This window comes from Thamnophis elegans, chromosome 2 (genome assembly GCF_009769535.1).
Source record: "Thamnophis elegans isolate rThaEle1 chromosome 2, rThaEle1.pri, whole genome shotgun sequence".
In the NCBI taxonomy this organism is placed as follows: domain Eukaryota; kingdom Metazoa; phylum Chordata; class Lepidosauria; order Squamata; family Colubridae; genus Thamnophis; species Thamnophis elegans.
This window is the reverse complement of record NC_045542.1, coordinates 159459127-159480318: the sequence shown is the minus strand read 5'-3', so window position 1 is coordinate 159480318 and position 21192 is coordinate 159459127. Positions and strand designations below refer to the sequence as shown.

The 21192-nt window shown below is 44.0% G+C and overlaps 1 pseudogene; it reads right to left on the bottom strand.

Annotated features, from left to right (window-relative positions):
* The window catches only part of LOC116503602, a 359386-nt pseudogene that overhangs the window by 318188 nt on the left and 20006 nt on the right, over positions 1-21192 (bottom strand).

Below are 21192 nucleotides of genomic sequence, written 5' to 3'. Positions count from 1 at the left end.
GCATTCGGGAGGGGCGGAAGAGTTTATCCCCAGGCCTGACGGGCTAGCCAGATCTTGAGGGCTGTACGGAAGGCCTGGACTGTGGTCAGGGTACGAATCTCCACGGGGAGATTGTTCCATAGCGTCGGAGCAGCAACTGAGAAGGCTCTCCTCCGGGTAGTCGCCAGTCGGCACTGACTGGCGGATGGAATACGGAGGAGGCCCGCTCTATGCGATCTGATGGGACGCAGGGAGGTTATTGGCAGAAGGCGGTCTCTCAAATAATAACCAGTATCTTCCAGATTAAACAGTGCCGTCTATCTTCTTAGAGACAGTTTATATCGATGAAGGAAGCCATCTAGCCAACGATTGGAAGCTTTGAATTCTTCTGGGGGTATTCCTAACTGTGCTGTCATTGCAAGGGCAAATGCTTGAATATCAGCCCTGCGTATAATTAAACCCTGTGCTCTCCTGTTAGCAATCCATTCACAGATGATGTCTTCCAGCTCAGGAAAGAATGGTTGCCGACCTGATCCACATTTGCGCTTCTTAGCATTTCCCTCGTCTGCCTGTTGACTGAGGTTCTCATACTCTGCTCGCCATTTTCGGACCATTCGGAGGTCCAACTTCTTCTCCTTGCAAAAAACCGTAAGATTCTTGCCCCGCGAGTCCTCCACGATTCCTTTCTTGAACTCGATGGAATAGCTCTTTCTTTTCGCACTCATCTTGCCTAGGGCTAAAAATATTATTCCATTTAAATCTACCATTAAATCAGGGGTGTCAAACTCTATTTCACTGAGGGCCACGTCAGCATTGTGGTTACCCGGGGGAGGGGGTGGCCAGCTTGAAGTCATTTGTGTTCCGGTCATGTGCAGAAGAGCTAGGGGACAGGATTGGACTGAGGAGGGACAAGCCCATAAGGGTCGGGGAGTTGCAGTACTCCCACTTGAAGCCTGCCTTCACTTGCGGGCGGCAGCACCAGCATCAGGTGGAGGCAGAGGCACAGAGGTGAGGCATGTAATGTGGCCCGCCGAACATGCCGCGGGGCTACTTGCCCCATTGTGGCCGTGGGTAAGCAGGCTGATGGAGGAATGGAGTGGGCGGGTTGGCCACACAGCGCATCCAGTGGGCCAGATTGCGTGCCTCTTCCCCACACTACTGGCTCCGTCTGCTGGTTGGAGGGCCAGCCCAGCAGGCGCAGTGGTTGGACTTACTTGCGCATGGGTTGAGCATCCCCAGAGTGCACTGGCCAATGGGGAGGCAGGTTGCACGCAGACACCCCAGTCCCCCCCCTGTGCTTGCCACATCCTGTGTGCACAAGGAATGCCCCAGGGGGCTTGGCCGTGGACAGTGGGGACCAGTCCCTCACCATCTCTGGAAAAGCCCCGTGGGCCACATAGGCCAGTTAACGTGCCTCCCACACCACGCCTCTGCCTGCTGCTTTGAGAGCCGGGCTGGCGGTTACAGTGTTACCCCACAATATGCCAGCCAAGGGATAAGTGGGCTGAAGCTGCTGCCAGACATCATTGCCCCCCCCCCAAGCACTCCTTTGTACGTCTCAGGGGCACCCAGCCGGGTTGGCAGTGATGAGTGCCTTCCCATCTCCGGGGTGGCTCCACTTAACAGAATTGGGCCCATCGCGGGACAGTTTTGGCCTGCAGGCCTTGTGTTTGACATGTTTGGTCTGGGTGATGATCTTACCTAGGGCTTCTTTTTGGACCAGTCTCTCAGCCCAGCCCATATCTCAGGATTTTATTGTAGGGAAAATAGAAAGAGGAAGGTGCCAGACCTGCAGTTATATCCATTTTAGGATCTTTGGCCTGCCACACTCTCTCTGATTTCATTATGCTGTTTCAGTAGTGTAGTAGTTGGGAGGAGGGAATAGAAAGGAGTAGAATTGTGGAATGTGTTGTTGTCATTCTTTTCTAGAAGCCCAAGGTCATCTTTTGTCTTCACACCTCTGCACCTGACCAGAACCAGCTGGGTGGAGATGCCAGTGTGCAAGAAGACCATATGATGGATTTGTGGGTGTGGGGATAAGATCATGAACTTTCAACTGGGTGGGAATCCTAGGTAACTTCCAGAATTGGGATTCCACAGATGTGCCAAGATGTCTGACTTATTAAATTGGAACTTTAAGGATCGTTTTGTCTTGGACTCTGATTTAATTCTGCATGATACTTGGAACATTGACAGAAGGAGTATTTGATATGTGTGCTGCTTTGTGTTATTTACAAAAAATAATGAAGACAGATTATAAATAAAAAGTAATATAATATCTAAGCCCCCTCCCCATGTCTTCTCTATGATAGGGATTCTTACCTAGAAAAGCAAAATTCCTGGAAGTCTCTAGCATGACTTCACCATACAGTGCTTTTTGATCAGCATCCAGTTGAGACCACTCCTCCTCAGAGAAATACACGGCCACTTCCTCAAAGGTCAAAAAATCCTGAACAAGGAGATACGTTTTCCTATTAACAGACAATTCCAGAAATAATTTGGCAGTTTTCTTTCCCCAATTCAAAGAGAGAGATCCAGTGAACAAATTGGGCAACTTCTGCAGAATTTAAAATGAGATCTCCCAGTTTCTGGCTGACGGCACAACTGAAACATATTTGATCAAGTTAGAAAGATTTGGAATGTGAAGCTAACTAAAATAGTTTTCTTGGTCAATTAATAGTTGTGTCTTAAACCTACTACTTATCAATGACTCCAATTCTTTGTAGGGCAGGGAGAGGGACATATAGGAAACCCATCTGATATCTTTGCCAATGGATTAGTTTATTCACTGAGGGACGAACCCTTAGCCCCACTCCACACTTTCATGTAAATGTTGGAGAGCTTGTAATGGTATCTGAGAATGACCCTGGGGGAGCAAAAAAAGATCTGAGACAACATCTGGTCAACTGAATCTGAGCCTGAAGCAGGAGGGTGAAGAAAGTTCACCAGAAGGAACAGATAGCTTAATTTCAGTGTGAATTTGCAATGACCTGCTCTAAAATTTGCCCTGCATAGAAACAGCAATATTATACATTAAACTACAGAACAAAATGAAACCCATTCAAGTTTCATACCCCTTTCCACTATTTCTTCTCCTACCTCTGGTAGAGTATCAGCCATTCTTTCAACTTGAACACAAAAAGGTGATCCTAAAAATATTGAGGACAGCTTTCTATTATCTGTGAGACAAAAAAAATGGTAGAAGTAGATTATTATCAAGAAACAGCCAGAAACAGATTCTACTCAAGACAAGCAAAAAAATTGGCAGGACGTCCAACCCTCACATCCCATGGAAAGAGCCTCTCTTACCTGGCATCACACCTTGACTTTGATCTTTCTGAAGGCTCTCCCATAACTGCAGGTCTTGAGAGGGTTTGGATGAATCTTCCCTCTCCTTGGGATACTCAGTCACAGCTTCTAAAGACTTCTAGAAATGATGTGGCACGATAAAGGAGGGAAGATTAGAGAGATGGAAATGACTTATTATATTGCACTCTCAATCTAGCAGACCCCAATGTCCATCACTGAATTTGGAGAGTGAGAATAGAGGTCTTAGGAGTTCATAATCCCAGAAAATTCTACCAGAGAGACAATGACAAATTCAATTAGAATTGCCACAATTACATTCTCACACCTGCAACTCTCCTTGCATCTTCTCAGACTCCTGGGTTAGCAAGAAGCCTTCGGCCAGGGCCACTGCCTGGGAACTGATCCAGGAGCACCAGCTCCATCATCTGAGCCTTGGTGTGCCTTTCTGGCTGCAGCCATTGATGGCAAAAGCGGTGAAGCCAATTGCAAACATCTCGGGGACTCTTCCCCTTCTGGAACTGCACTTTTCTGAAGTCACAGCATTGGACCTCTGAACTGCTGGCTGCTTCTTCTTGGCTGTTCTGCCAAGGACTTACCCTATTCTTTCCACAGCTCCAAGGCTGAGCAGCTGGACGGCCTTCTCCAACTCCTCCATCTGTTGGGCGTTGTCCCTCCATCTTCTCTCTGGTCTCTAATCCAGCACCAAAATGGACTCATGCATCTCCCCAGGTCTGACTAAACACAAGAGGTTTGGCTAAGTTTCCTAAGGCCATTCAACCCACTTCTCTCAAGAGATACTTGGCCTGACTAGGTGGCTCAGTGGCTAAGACTCTGAGCTTGTCGATCACAAATGTCCAATTTGTGGGGTCGAATCCCTAGTACAGGTCTCCTGCATGAGCAGGGGGTTGGACTAGATGACCTCCAAAGGTCCTGTTGGAAGAAATGTCCTTCTGGGTTCGGCTCCAAGTGGGGAAAAAGACACTGGAGACACACTGGCTGCTTGGAAAGATGGTCTTAATGGTGGACAGGACCACATGGCTTGAGTCCTGAACAGAAAAGGTGATCACGTTTCAATATTGGTGGAGAAGAGAAGGGCGGAAGAGAAGCTGAGTCCCTGGTTTTATGCCCCCTCTGGCCTTTGATTTTGAGCTTGTATTCTGATTGGTTGTCAGACTCCCATGGGCCCATGCAGGGACAACTCTCTAGGCTGCGTTTTGAATCCAGGTTTGGTTGAGTTCCCAGATGCCATGTGGTCAATTGGGTAAAGGGCCAATATTATCATGCCTTAATCCCATCACTCTGGAGCTGAAGAGGAAAACTCTTTATTATGTAAAATGGACTAGCTCAGGCTTTAATGGCTCATTGACAAAGGGGGATGGGCAGGAAGCTGCAGGCAGCTATTCTGTCTTTTAAAACATGTTTCTTTCTTTTAACATCCAGAGAAATATTCTGCCTTTTCAATATTTCCTAGGATATTTCATTTTTCTGGGAGAGGGCTGGCTTCCTACAGTCCCTTCCAACTCTGTTACTGTTTATTTCGGAACCAGGAAATATTACCAGCTTACAGATTTGAAATGGAAAACAGTGTTCAAACAAATGTCCTTAAACCAACAAACAAAAGTCAATAAACTAAGAAATTCTTATGAACCCGCCAATGTCTGCAAAAGCAGGGAAATCTTAATAGATAACCTGTGTTTGGGGAAAGTTTGGTAGTATTCTTCTGGCTCAACTTCTATCAAGGAATCAAAATACTGGATAAATACATTTAAAATATGTTTTAGGTTTCTATTTCCTAACTATATCAAATCATTTCTACTGCTGCCTAGAAAGAACTACCCTTTGTGCAATCCAAATTATAAAGGTCTCCAGTTACAAAAAGTTCAGGTCAGAGTCTATCTAAACCGATTTAATAACGAGATCAAACAGGATTTGAATTTCTAGTAAAACAAAAAACAAAACACGAGGCAACACAACCCCATGAACCAACTGCTCCAAATTTCTGGATGAAATCCAGAAGCCAGAATTAAAAAGCCACCAATGCACTGCCATTTTTGCAACAGGGGAAAGGCGGGAAAAGAGGAAACCCAGTTCAAGTCCTTGCACGCCTTACACCCGGACTCCCAGCCTTACATGCAATGCCAGCCGGAGGGATTCCGATCGCTCACTTCTCTCGCCTAGGAAAGAGAAGGCGAGGGAAACCCCTTCTGAAAACGGGGCCAGGAAATTTGCAAGAAACGGTCCAGGAGTCAAGGCTGATTTGGAAGCACAACTCTCTGTTTTGCAAAGCCGACCTCTCCCTTGCAGAGGTTTTCCCGTGGAAACGAGAGCAAACGGCTCTCTCCTTTCTGGCAATCCCCGTTTCTCCCAATGCGGCGGGTCCTTAGCTTTGCTTCCCGCCCTACCTGGCTCGTGCATGCACAGGGACCGACCGCCGGAAAACCTGGGAGCCCGGGCTCCCCTCTTCTCACAACTCCGAACCTGATGAACTTTTCCTTCTTTCCATGCACGCTTCCACCGCCAAAGAAAAGCCCGCCACTCGTTGAACTCTGAGTCAGGTGTGCATCTCTGCATCCACTAAAGGTTTCCCTGCAGCCTCTGCAAAAGCTCAGCCTAAGGCTCACAGCGAGGGGAAGCAGAGTAGGACGCGGTATGGAAAGGGTTAATGCCCGCCCCGTCTTTTGCCCCGGGCAGCACGTGTCTCCCTCCAGCTGTGAGAAAGAGCGCATGCTCAGTCCCCTCTGTCATTGGAAGGTGGGGGGCTGGTCGGTTTTTCCAAGGGCTGCTGGCGTGGATCTTGCGAGCAATCCTGAGCAACGGGGGGGGGGGGATATATCCTGTTGGATGGGAGCCTGGGATAATGGGCATTGGATTAGAAGGAAAGATTCTGTCTAAGATTGCCTATCTAGAGAAGAAGTGGCATCTCCAGCAGGCATCAGTTTGTAGATATTCCTCTTTTTAATGCCTAAAAAAGACCACTTAAGATGTTTGAGAAAATTTCTGTGGAGGCTCAAAAGTCGCTTTCCTCAAAAGCAGCTTCTCTGAAGAGTCTGTGGAAATTTGAAGAGGCTTCAAAAACGAGTCAAAATCCTGTCAAATCTTCTCTTTGAAACGCAACTTGTGCCTTGTGCTTGTTGCCAGACTCAGCCCTGAAGTGATGGGACATATGGGGGGAATGGCAGAAATGCAGGGGGGAGATGGACAGGTTGGGGAAATTAAGGTTTGTATTTATTTTCCTTTAATGACTTCTTTTATTACAGCTGCCTTTGTCAAATCCATACCTCTGGGCAGCTAAGGAAGGTTGGAAACACCAAAACGTGACTGGCAATAATAAAAATAATCCAGAGGAAATGATCCTGATGGAAAGGAGACATCAAAAGGAAACAAGTTCCAAAATAGAGAGAAAGCTCAAACCTGTGGGCCTTTTTAGATATTTTACCTCAAAAGAAGGCACCAATGATGGAGGAAATGAACAGTGGGAGAGCGAAGTGCCACATGTGACTGGAGAAAAAAAATAGAATTATGCCATAAAGGCAAATACTGAAAACTAAATACAAAGCTCGTACCATGAAGAAGAAAAAGAGAAAATAGTTTTATTTAGGTGCTAAGGAGGAAAAATGCTGCAGGAAATATGAGTTTTATGAGCTGAAGACCTTTGGTATTGATGAAAGAAATGTCTTTCTGGGTTCGGCTCCAAGTGGGGAAAAACACACTGGAGACATGGAGGCTGCTTGGAAAGATGGTTTATTGGTGGACAGGACCACATGGCTTCCATGTCACGCCGCATTGAGGCAGTAATTGCTGCAAAAGGGGCCCAAACCAAGTACTGAGTACATATGCATGCTTATACTTCAGAGGTCCGATATTGTTCTATGTGCAATCCTTGTTTTATTAATTTCATGTAATCTAATTTTCTGAGATGGTGGATTTGGGATTTTCATGAGCTGTACGCCATAATCATCACAATTATGACAAATCACAGCTTTAACTATTTTGCTTTGCATGTAATTAGCCTTATCTCATATATTAGTTTCACCTTTCAAGTTGCATTACTGAAATAAATGAACTTTTGCATGATATTATAATTTTTCGAGTTTTACCTATGTATTTATATATGCTGAGTATTCAGGGACACAAAGACACATTCAAAAACACATTCATTCATAATCACGGTTTCACAGTAGACACAAGTGTGAGTGCAGGCATTTTATTTTTATGGTCACGATATTGTACCAGTTTTGTGGATTGCAGCACATGCCAATGAGGCAGATGTCTCCCACCTACAGTATCTGGCCTTTCTCCTTTGTGATTCTTTTGATGGACTATAAGGGAGTTCTAATAACAGAAGGACTTTACATACTCCATGCATTGATACGGCTTCCCTTGTGTGCATCCTTTAATGGACTTAAAAATTAAGTGACTGTTAGTACTACCATGTTTCCCCGAAAATAAGCCCAGGTCTTATATTAGTTTTTGCTCCAAAAGACGCATTAGAGCTTATTTTCAGGTGATGTCTTATTTTTTTCACGTACAATAGACATGCTAAACACAAGGCCCGCAGGCCAGTTGGGCCCATATCTGGCCCGCACAGCTGCCCTGGATGGTGAGGGACTGGCCTTGGCCAAGCTTGGCCCATGCCGTGGGCGCTGCATGCTCAGCCCCCGTTGTCCAGCCTTGCCCTCCAGCTCCACTGTACATGCGGAACAAGACTCCGACCCACTGTCCCATCTGTGACGTGCAATTTCTCCGTGGGTCGCCCATGAGGCCAATGATGAAGGAAGACTCGGACACAGGTCTTCTCTCGGGATGAGACGACCCGGAACAGAGTCCGGAGGCCTCTTTTATTGAGCATACACAAGGAAAGGGTGGAGTTACAAGATCTATGTGGACCAATCATGGTTGTACAAGTCTATGGTATATGGTAACTCATTTACTTCCATGTAGACCTCTGAACCTAGAGAATGCCCATAGTCAGCAAATAAATCTTTTACTAGCATGCAAACTTTTGACCCCTACTTAATACTACAGAGTCAGCATGCAAACTTTTGACCCCTACTTAGTTCTGAAAGTTAACAGGTTGTGACCTCTGGTCTTATGGTAAATGATTACTGCTGTTGTATATGTGTTCCAGCATAGCTATGCATGCCTACACTTATGTTACAACAGTGACGGCCCCAGCAAATGGGAAGGGTGGGGAGCACCCATCCCCAAGAGGCAGCTGGGAGTTCCCTCCCCACTCCAATTGGCACAGGCGATCTCAATGTAAGGAACGTAGAGCTGGCCACACCCCCACAGGGCTACCACAATGCTAATGCCCCCCCCCACAATGAAATGGAGTTTGACACCCATTTTGTACAACAATATACATTTATTCAAATAGTCATGTCATCTTCTGGAACATCGACATAACTCTCCAAACCCCAAATTTATCGCCATTCTATTTTCAATGTAGTCATTGATTTCCATGTGCAAATGGTCCTTGAATGGCTTGTTTATTACAATATCAAGTTGGGAGATAGGCAGTCATTCCTGCAGGAATCATTATTTGATCTATTCTTCTCTCTGCCAGGAAGTTCTTCATATTTTTAGCACGATGAACGCTGGCTGAATTGCAGACTAGCAGAGCTCTTTGGCCACCTCGCAAAACAAGTGGCAGCATTAAATCGACCCACTTCCTTACAACGGCTTTCTCGATTTCAAGAACATAAATGCCTGAAATGTCCAATCTTCTCTTTCTTGCCCGTAGTGACTAGAGGTGGGGCTTTCTTTTCATCCAGACAAATTGCCAAAACATGTGCACTTTCACAACCAGTAGAGTGAATGTAGATTGACGAGACACCCCGCTGATCAATTATCATTTGAGATCCTTGGCCCATAAAAACTGCAGCTTCATCCACAGCAATCAAGTTGGAGAGTTGGTACTTAGAAAAGTTGATGCCATCAACACAGGACTTTTTTTAAAAAAAATAGTTTTTATTAAACATTATTACCTTTAAAAACAGAAAGAAAAACACAACAACATAAGAAAAGACAACACATACATAACAATATAAAGTAAATATACAGCCTTTTGTATCGGCATTCATTAGTTATACATTTTTAAGAGTAAAACATACAAATACAAATACAATTTTTAACATACAACCCCCCTCCCCCCACCCCCGTGGTGACAGTCATTCACAGCCCAACTTTTTTCTTTCCTTCCTCATTGTTAGGTCTCTAAGCCACATCTTCTCATTACAAAGTTCAGGGATCTATTACAATACCCATGTTCACTTTTAACTTTCCCCATTTTAAGTCCCTGCTGTTCTCCTTGTCGCCCACATATACCATAAGTTCCAGCTAAGATAATGTTCCGTTTCTCCTTTGTCCCTCAGCCAACCCGTCATTCTGTCCATTTCTGCACATTCATAGATCTTTTTAATTATAGCATCTTCCGAACACAGGACTTGAATGCTTATGTTTAATAAGTTCAGTATCATCCAGCTTGAATGGTGCTATCTTCTTAGAGACAGTTTATATCGATGAAGGAAGTTATCCAGCCAGTGTTTAGAGGCTTTGAATTCTTCTGGGGATATTCCTAACTGTAGTGCCTTTGCAAGGGCAAATGCTTGAATATCAGCCCTGCGTACAACTAAACCCTCTGCTCTCCTGTCAGCAATCCATTCACAGATGATGTTCTCCAGCTCAGGAAAGAATGGTTGCCGACCTGATCCACACTTGCGCTTCTTAGCATTTCCCTCGAATACCTGTTGACTGAAATTATCATACTTTGTTCGCCATTTTTGAACTATTCGGAGATCCAACTTCTTCTCTTTGCAGAAAGTCGCAAGATTCTTGCCCCGAGAATCCTCCACGATTCCTTTCTTGAACTCGATGGAATAGCTCCTTCTTTTTGCACTCATCTTGCCTAGGGGGTCAAAATATTATTCCATTTAAATTTACCATTAAATCAGGGGTGTCAAACTCCATTTCATTGAGGGCCGCATCAGCATTGTGGTTACCCTGGGGAGGGGGCAGGTGGGTATGGCCAGCTTGAAGTCACTCATGTCAGGGTCGCCTGCGGGAGCCCAGGTGGGGGTGGAGCAGGAAGTCCCAGCTCCCCCTTGGGAATGGGAGCTCCCTACACTTTACATTTGCTGGGGCAGTCATGGGTGATGCCTCCCCCGGCCCGGCAGTTACAGGATTCGGATTCACCTGCACTGTGTTGGCTGTGCAGCCCCAGAGTGCGCCAGCCAAAGGATTGGCAGGCTGCCGCTGCACTAGACACCTGCGCACTCATCATATCCCCTGTCCCTGCCATGGTGCCTGGACAGGCTGGGCCAGTGGAGTCACCCTCTTGCCATCTCCAGGGCAGCCCCACTAGCCAGATATGAGCCCATTGCGGGCTGGTTTTGGCCCGCGGGCCTTGTGTTTGACATGTCTGGTCTGGCAGATTATCTTACCTAGGGCCTACCGTATTTTTGGAGTATAAGACGCACCTTTCTTCCCCCCCCCTAGCAGAGCATCTAATAAACCAAAAACGGGGGTATTTTTGTCTTCCCCCACCCCACCAGAACCACTCTGCAGATTTCAGCAGGTCTGGGGGGAAGGGAAAAATGCCCCCGTTTTGGTGAAAAACAGGAGCATTTTTCCCCAGCCCTGCTGAACCCTGCAGAGGGAGGACAAAAACTTTTTTTTCTTACTTACCTCCTCGAAATCTTGGTGTGTCTTATACACCGATGCACCTTATAGTCTGTAAAATACAGTATTTTTGGACCAGTCTCTCTCAGCCCAACCCATGTCACAGGGTTTTGTTGTACAGAAAATACAGGAAGAGGAAGGATTATTGGGGATGTCTGCTGCTTTGTGTTATTTACCAAAAATAATAAAGACAGGTTATAAATAAAAAGTGATATAATATCTAAGCCCCTTCCCCCATGTCTTCTCTACGTTTCTGATCCCAGATAGGGATTATTACCCAGGGAAGCAAAATTCCGGATAGTCTCTAGCATGACTTCCCCATGGAGAGCTTTTTGGTCAGCATCCAGTTGAGACCACTCCTCCTCAGAGAAATACACGGCCACTTCCTCAAAGGACAGAACATCCTAAACAAGGAAACAAGTTTTCCTATTAATAGAAAATTAATTTGGCATTTCTCTTTCCCCAATTCAAAGAGAGAGATCCAGTGAACAAAATGGGCATCTTCTGCAGAATTTAAAATGAGATCACCCAGTTTCTGGCTGACGGCACAACTGAAACATATTTGATCAAGTTAGAAGGACATGAAATGTCTTTTAATGAAGCCAACTAAAATGGTTCTCTTGGTCAATTAATTGTTGTCTTAAATCTAATACTTATCAATGGTTCCAATTCTTCCTAGGGTGGGGAGGACATATAAGAAACCCCTGACATCTTTGCCAATCTCTAAGTTCCATGATGGCAAACCTATTGTACGCATGCCACAGGTGGCACTCAGAGCCATATCTGAGGGCACACTAGGCCACCTCATTTTCGGCCTTCCGGAGAGCGTGAGGAGGCCATTATCGCCCTCCCCAGGCTTTAGGAAAGCCTCCTGAAGCCTGTGGATAGTGAAAAACAGGCCCAATGGAAGTTTGGAAATGAACTCCCGGTAAGCCCGTTGGGCCGTTTTTCGTCTTCCACAGGCTCCAGGAAAGCCACCTTAAGCCTGGAGAGGGCAAAAAACGGACCGACTGGGCCGACCGGAAGTTGGAAAATGGGCCGTTTCGGCTTCCAGGAGACTTTTTTCATCTCCTGAAGCCTAGGGAAGGCGAAAAATGGACCTACCAAGACCACCGGAAGTTGGGAAACAGGCCGTTTCCAGCTTCCAGAGGGTTGGGGGGGGGAGCTCATTTTCACCCTCCCCAGGCTCCAAGAAAACCATGTATGCATGGGGGGGCAGCGTGGGGGAGGGAGTTGCACACACATGCGCAGGTGGGCACATACGGGGCATTTAATTACGGGTGTGGCCAGGCACAAACGCACTTTTGGCACAGGAGGGAAATAAGATTTGCCATCACTGGCTCAGTTTATTCACTGAGGGGCGAACCCTTAGCCCCACACCACACCTTCATGTAAATGTTGAAGAGCTTGTAATGGTATCTGAGAATGACCCTGGGAGAGCAAAAAAAGATCTGAGACAACATCTGGTCAACTAAATCTGAGCCTGAAACAGGAGGGTGAAGAAAGCTCACCAGAAGGAACAGATAGCTTAATTTCAGTGTGAATTTACAATGACCTGCTCTAAAATTTGCCCTGCATAGAAACAGCAATATTATACATTAAATCCCGGAACACAATGAAAGTCACCCAAGTTTCATGGACCTTTCCAATATTTCTTCTCCTACCTGTGGTAGAGTTTCAGCCACTCTTTCAGCTTCAACAGAAAGAAGTGATTCTAAAAATATTGAGGACAGCTTTCTATTATCTGTGAGACAAAAAAAAATGGTAGAAGCAAATTATTATAAAGAAACAGCCAGAAACAAGATTCCACTCAAGACAAGCAAAAGAACTGGCAGGACGTCCAACCCTCACATTCCATGGAAAGAGGCTCTGTTACCTGGCATCACATCTTGACTTTGATCTTTCTGGAGGCTCTCCCTTAACTGCAGGTCTTGAGAGGGTTTGGATGAATCTTCCCTCTCCTCGGGATATTCAGTCACAGCTTCTAAAGACTTCTAGAAATGATGTGGCACGATAAAGGAGGGAAGAGTACAGAGATGGAAATGAATTATCATATTGCACTCTCAATCTAACAGACCCCAATGTCCATCACTGAATTTGGAAAGTGAGAATAGAGGTCTTAGGAGTTCATAATCCCAGGAAATTCTACCAGAGAGACATTGACAAATTCAATTACAACTGCCACAATACATTCTCACACCTGCAACTCTCCTTGCATCTTCTCAGACTCCTGGGTCAACAAGAAGCCTTCGGCCAGGGCCACCGCCTGGGAACTGGTCTCCGCTCCACACTCCCGCACCCATTGTTCCATCTCTGGGGGAAGGACGGCCAGGAACTGATCCAGGAGCACCAGCTCCATCATCTGAGCCTTGGTGTGTTTTTCTGGCTGCAGCCATTGATGGCAAAGGTAGTGAAGATGATTATAAACATCTCGGGGACTCTTCCCCTCTTGGAATTGCACTTTTCTGAAGTGAAAGAATTGGAGCTCCGAACTGCTAGCTGCTTCTTCTTGGCTTTTCTGCCCAGGACTTGCCCCATTCTTCCCACAACCCCAAGGCTGAGCAGCTGGATGGCCTTTTCCCACTCCTTCATCTGCTGAGTGTTGCTTCTTCATTTCCTCTCTGCTCTCTAATCCAGCCCCAAAATGAATCCATGTATTTCCACAGGTTTTACTAATCACAAAAGGACTGTCCAAATCTCCTGAAGCCATTCTGCTCTCTTTCCTCACAGGATACTTCAATCCCCAAAGGAACCAGGTATGATTTCCAACATCTATCTGAAATGGAAAAAAAAGGTGTTCAATAGGACAACACCTTTGAATATTGAGCATCCTCCCCCCCCAAAAAAAAATCAAAATAAGAAATTATGTTGTGCCCAATAATGATTGGAAGAAGGGGAGGGGTCTTATTAGAAAGATTGGCTACTGCAGTAAATTCTGGAATACCCTTCTAGATCAGCTTCTGTCGGGGACTCCAAATATTGGATAAATTCATTTAGAAATGTTTTGGATTTCTATTGCCTGCAATCTCTGCACAATCCAAATCATATATGTTTGAGGTTACAAAGAGCAACTGAGCTGAGTGAATTGAATAATTAAATCAATCAACATTTGAATTTATAGTAAAACTTTAGCTAGCAGAATCCCATGAACCTCTGGCCCAAACCCTTAAGGAAACTCCAGATGCCAGAATAAACTGTCATCCAATGCATTACTATGTAGGAAGTTAGGAAATATTGAAAAGGCAGAATATTACATATGTCTGGATTAGAAATGGAGAAACATGTTTTTAGGCAGGAAACAGACTCACTCTTAATAGCCCCCACTTTTCTTATTGGGCCATTAAAATGTCCAAGCTAGTGTATTCTACATAACAAAGGGTTTCCTCCTTTCAGCTCCAGGATAATGGGATTAAGACATGATAGTATAAACCCTTTATCCATCTCACCACAGGGCACCTGGGAAGAAGCAATGCTCAACCAAACTTGGGCTCAAGACAGCCTACAGAGTTGCCTCTGCATGGCCCCATGGGAGTCTGACAACCAATCAGAATATTTTTCTTACACAGGAACAGGAAACAGAGAGATGGGGCCGAACAGAGTATTTTAAAAACCCAGCAAGCCCTTCTTAGCTCTCTTCTTCACCCGGTCTACCTTTTTTGTTCAGGACTCAAGCCATGTGGTCCTGTCCACCATCAAATCATCTTTCCAAGCAGCCTCCATGTCTCCAGTGTCTTTCCTACCACTTGGAGCTGAACCTAGGAGGACATCTTCCAACAACTAACACCTGAATAAATAAACCAGCTATTAACATTATCTGGTTTATAAATAAATCAGCATTAACATTATCTTTTGAATCAGGAACCTCCTAGAAACCTATTTCCCAGATTTAGCCTAATGAATCCAGTATTATTCAAACTTGGCCAATTGACGATGTCTGGATTCAGCTCCCAAACCTTACAGTGGGCAAGCTGGACTAAAACGCTAGCCTAATCGAACACATTGTGCGAATGATGAACCACATTCCCGGGCGCGCCTCCGTCCTGCAACATCTTCCTTATTTACCTGTCGGCAGAGCCACCAAGAGATGGTGGGGAAAGGGGGAAACCGAGTTCAAGTCCTTGCACACCTTACACGCAACGCCTTGCACCCGGACTTCCAGCTTTGCATGCAATGCCAGCCGGAGGGATTCCGATCGCTCACTTCTCTCGTTTAGGAAAGAGAAGGCGAGGGAAACCCCTTCTGAAAACGGGGCCAAGAAATTTGCAAGAAACGGTCCAGGAGTCAAGGCTGATTTGGAAGCACAACTCTCTGTTTTGCAAAGCCGACCTCTCCCTCCCTGCAGAGGTTTTCCCGTGGAAACGGAGGGCAAACGGCTCTCTCCTTTCTGGCAATCCTCGTTTCTCCCAATGCGGCGGGTCCTTAGCTTTGCTTCCCGCCCTACCTGGCTCGTGCATGCAAAGGGACCGACCGCCGGAAAACCTGGGAGCCCGGGCTCCCCTCTTCTCACAACTCCGAACCTGATGAACTTTTCCTTCTCTCCATGCACGGTTCCACCGCCAAAGAAAAGCCCGCCACTCGTTGAACTCTGAGTCAGGTGTGCATCTCTGCATCCACTAAAGGTTTCCCTGCAGCCTCTGCAAAAGCTCAGCCTAAGGCTCACAGCGAGGGGAAGCAGAGTAGGACGCGGTATGGAAAGGGTTAATGCCCTCCCCGTCTTTTGCCACAGGTAGCACGTGTCTCCCTCCAGCTGTGAGAAAGAGCGCATGCTCAGTCCCCTCTGTCATTGGACGGGGGGAGAGGGGTGGTCGGTTTTTCCGACGGCTGCTGGCGTGGATCTTGCGAGCAATCCTGAGCAACCGGGGGGGGGGGAGCGGGGGTGTCGGGCAGAGAGATATCCTGTTGCATGCGAGCCTGGGATAACGGGCATTGGAGTGGAAGGAAAGATTCTGTCTAAGATTGCCTATCTAGAAAGGAAGTGGCATCGGGTCGTTAGAATAGAATAAAATAGAATTCTTTATTGGCCGTGTGATTGGACACGCAAGAAATTTGTCTTTGGTGGATATATTCTCAGCGTACATAAAGAAAAAGAAAAATACATTCATCAAGAATCATCACATTCTTAGGGTTACTAATAGAGTTACACAGTGATAGTCATAGGTTACTAATAAGCAATAGCCTGCAGTGCTGCATTTAACCACTGCGCCACCTCGGCTCTTATCATAAAACAATATAAATTTTATTTATATTTCTTTTTCTTAAACAGTTTTTTATTTTTTGTTGCATATTTAAAATTCGTTTGTAAACCGAGTCTGGTTCCTCCTTTAACATTTTCATATATACATAATTCATTTTACATTATATTTCCATTTCCCTTTTTAGCCGTGTTGTTTTCTTCCCATATTTTCCCAACTTTTAATTTTTTCAATATACATAAAGCATTTCATTTTTAACCCTTTAGAAATAAACCAAATTTATCATAGCGTTTCTATCTATTTTTTTATAACATATATCTTCAAATTCAGTATTGCATATAATCAACATTTTACTTAATAATTTAGTTAATAATTTTAAGAGTTCAATCACATCTTAATTAGCTACATACCATTACCATGAATAACATATTTTATTTTACCAATCTCCTGTTCCTACTTTCTTTTTTTTTCTCTTTTTCTTTTTTTATATGTATTATTTCTTTTCTTCTGGCTTTCTCTCTCAGTTTTCAATAGATTTTTTGAATTATCCTCCCCAAGATTTTTATTTTTGCCTTCCCACTATTTCTCTCTTCATTTTTGGCTAATTTCTTTTTTGGATTCCATTTTCCTTTTTTCCTCTCTACTCTTTCTATGCCTCTGTAAATCTAAATCATATTGTCTAGCTGGTTTTTATTTTTTGTTTCTTTCTCTACACTGTTAACTTTTTGTTTCTCATTTGTGTTCCTTGCCAGTTCCTCTCCTAACTCCTGTTTTTAGTGCTTTAGCAATTTTTCTGACTCTTTATTACCTTTTAATGTTGCTCACGCATCTTTTAACATTTCAAGTAATTCATCAAACATCCCACCCTCCATGTTGAAATTTAACACACTTTTAATATCTTTATAATTTTTCCAGTTAATTAAGTCCTCCTTCTTGATGCTTCCACCTTTCAATATCAGGTCCCAGAATAGTCCAATCCACTTCAAAAAGTTTTTTATTTTCTTCCTCAGCCGTAGACAAAGCAGTCAGACATTAGAAAGGGACCGCACCCTCCTTCAGCATTCTCAGTATATCCCCTCTTTGGTCAAGGTGAAGTTTTAACTGCAAGACTTTGTTTGAAATTGTTACTGTACTACTTCTCTCCAGTAGGTGCCTTTTAAAATCCCTCTATGCAATTGCGTCAATAATTTTGTCAAAAATTACCACGAACCAAACCTAAACTCTATCCATATACAAATTTTCCAAGTTTCTTCCTTTTTGTTTGTTTGTTTTCAGTTCCTCCAAATCCGATTTTATTAATCAAAATCCTCTTGGGCTTGATATTTAATCACCGATGGGTTTTTTCCCCCTTTTCTTTTCCTCCCTCTGTGTTCCGGGTGACATTGAGCTACTATTTTACACTCCGGAAAAAAATTTTAAGCACCAAAAGGAAATTCTTTTACCCTTGCTTCGGCCATTCTTTCTCCAGTCCCAGCACTCCGTCTGTAACACCGCTCCTGGCCAAACTTATTCCGACTGCCCCGGCTCCAAAGCGGTCATTTGAAAATGGCCGCCACCCCCACTGTCAATCTTTAAAGAGGTTGTTTCTGAACTGTCACGGAGCTTGCCTCACTTCTTGCAGTCGTCCAAAATGCCTCTTCTTGTACCACGTCCCTTCAGGACAGTTCTGGTCCGTGGACCTTTTGATAATGGTGTGCCGGCTGGGTTTTTACAGAGCTCTGCAGAGCTCGCTATTTCCCCAGCCGTTCTCGCCATGACGCTTCTGGGTTCCAAACTTCCGTTGGGCCCATTTTTCACCCTCCCCAGGCTCTAGAGGCTTTCCTGAAGCCTGGGGAGGGTGAAAACAGCCTCTGCCGACCCTCCGGAAGGCCAAAAATCAACTGGCCGGTGTGTGCATGAATGCTGGAGCTTTTGGCTCTTGTTCTAGCGGATATGGCTCTATAGGTTCGCCATCACGGATATGGGGGATGACAGAGATAAAGGGAGGAAATGGACAGGTTAGGAAAAGTAAAGTTTGTATTTATTTTCCTTTAATTACTTCTTTTATTACAACTGCCTTTGTCAATTTTATACCTTTGGCCACCAAAGAAAGGTTCGAAACACCAAGAGGTAACTGGCAATAATAAAAATAATCCAGAGGAAATGATCCTGATGAAAAGGAGACATCAAAAGAAAACAAGTTCCAAAATGGAGAGAAAGCTGAAATCCTTATAGAAATGTTACCTCAAAAGAAGGGCGCCATGATGGAGAAATGAATAGTGAGAGAGGGAAGTGTCACATGTGACTGGAGAAAAAGTAGAATTACAAAATAAAGAAAGGTAAACACTGAAAACTAAATATAAAGCTCAGATCCATTAAGAAAAAAGAAAAAAAGGCATAGTTTTATTTAGGTGTTCAGTAGGGAAAATGATGCAGTAAATAAGAATACTAAACTCAAGAGCTTTGGTGTAAGCAAAAGTAATATAGCGAAACAAAATGAAGAGTATGCTGGTTCGAGATTAGTCTGCCTTTGGAGGTGACACTGCAAGAAAGAAAAAAATTGGATTGCTTAATAAAAGCATTGTGATCAAATACACATCTGCAGTTTCAGGATAGCTCCCAATACGGGCTGGTCCTGATTGGATTAACCATTCATAAGAGACACACTATCCCTGTGCTTGTCTGTGGCCAATATAATTCTCAAGAAAGGTGATGAATTTTCCTCTTTTGCATTCTGAAGGGTAAAACTAATTCAGAAATTTGAGAAAAGCATTGACAGTGTGGGAATCTAAATCCTCAGATGAAAAATACAATACTATAACAGCCTACCATCTTCAAACTGGAATCACCTCCTCAAGCAGGCCGTCCCTTGGTAGGTTCGAACTACCATCCTTCTGGTTAACAACCAGATTTGCTAAGCCATTGTGCCACAGGACTTGGCATCAGTCTCTCTCAGTCTGGAGAGCCATATCTCAAGAGCTTTGGTTTGGTTTTCATAGTGTGGCTCCTTTTCCCCCACTAAAAACAAAAGCTGGGATGTAAACCCAGTCTGGTGATGCTGTCTGAACATCCCAGAATGGTAAAAGTTAAAAAAAGGGCATTTGACAGCCAGAATTCAAACCCAGGTCACAGGATTGGGAACCCTGCCTGATGCCCCTAAACCACTGGCACAACTGTTGAGATTTTGTCTCGAGTTGTAAAATTTATGTCCAAGGTTTTTTTCCCCATCTGATGATGAGAAAATTTTTTCTGAAACCCAAGTTTCAAAAGCCGAGGTGGCGCAGTGGTTAAATGCAGCACTGCAGGCTACTTCAGCTGACTGCAGTTCTGCAGTTCGGCTGTTCAAATCTCACCGGCTCAGGGTTGACTCAGCCTTCCATCCTTCCGAGGTGGGTAAAATGAGGACCTGGATTGTTGTTGGGGGCAATATGCTGACTCTGTAAACCGCTTAGAGAGGGCTGAAAGCCCTATGAAGCGGTATATAAGTCTAACTGCTATTGCTAAGTTTCAACCAGCAGTCTGAAAATACCTTAAATTTTGCTCTCTCACCCTTCACTCTGAAGAATCAGAGCTCTTTAATCCATGGTAGAAGGAGTTGAAGTTGCTGGAACCTTGGGCGAGAATGACCACATCATACTGGAATTCAATACAATGCAAACAAGCAACAGAATATAATCCAACCAGTGTCTTAAACTTTAAAAGAGCTGATTTTAACAAACTTAGAGCCTAAACACAATTTCATGGATAATAATCCTAAAGGGGAAAACAAGAAGTATGGGAAACACTGAAAAATATCATAAAAGCCCAGTCCAACACAATGCCACTAAAAAAGAAATCCAAGAAGAAAATGGTTGCACAAAGATCTCTCTGATAAACTGAAAGACAAAAAGGATAAGTACAAAAAAATGGAAAGTGAGAGACACATAACTGAGGCAGAATATCAGCAGATAGCCTGAAGCTACAAACATGAAGTAGAGGAAAGCAAAGGCTCAGAATGAACACAACGAAACACATCCAGTAAAACTAATGGCACTAATCTTCTTAGATGCTCAGAAACCTTTTGACAACGTAACTTGGCAAATTATGATACATCAATTAAACTGTATGAACTTTCGAAGAGTTTATAAATGTAACTAAGATGATATATAATAAACAAACAACTAAAGTAAAGTACACAGAGAATTTTAGTATAAAAAAGGGACAAAATAAGGATGTCCACTATCGCCTTTCTTATTTATGTTGACTTTGGAAGTTTTAAATAGGAATATCAGACAAAATTAAAGGAATGGAGATAAGACAGGAAAGATATAAACCACAAGTGTTTGCAGAATACGTGGCATTTATTGTAGAAGATCCACTAGAGACAATTCCCAAATTACTAAGGAGATAGAGGAATTTGGAGAGGTAGCAGAACATTATATTTCTCTTTGTGCCTTGGATATTTTTTTAAAAATAAAACATCTCCTCAACATCTATAAAGAGACAGAAAACTGTCTCTAAAATCCAGTACTTTTGATGAATGTTTTGAGCTCAATTCATTTCTGGAAGCAGCTGGCTCACACACCCGCCACTCACACATATGGAACTTTCCATGTGAGCCTGTCACTTGCAGACGTGGAGCTCCACAGGCATGCCCACTTGCCGCTTCTGCAGCCCAGTTCTGAACAGGCCACTGCCCAGAGGTTGGTAACCCCTGGTTTAAATAGAACCAATGACAAATTGGTGGCAATGGTGGGATCGGCTCATACTCAAGAGTAAGTACTGTGTATGAAAACAAATCATAGCTACTAAACGAAAATAATGTAGCCCTCACATACTTAGCCCAACAGAAGTATTGAGGCAACAACAAGGGTTATCAGACAACCACTAATAAAGTAGTGGGTTTTTTTTTAATCTAAAAGATACTTGGAGAATAATGTGATAATTGTGTTTGATACTTGGAATATCAGGAACAATAAAATGAAAAACAACCAGGAATATTTCTACATGTAAAGAACATCTTTGACTATTTGGACTTGGCAAAAACCACAAGCAGGATTAGGGATCCACCTTG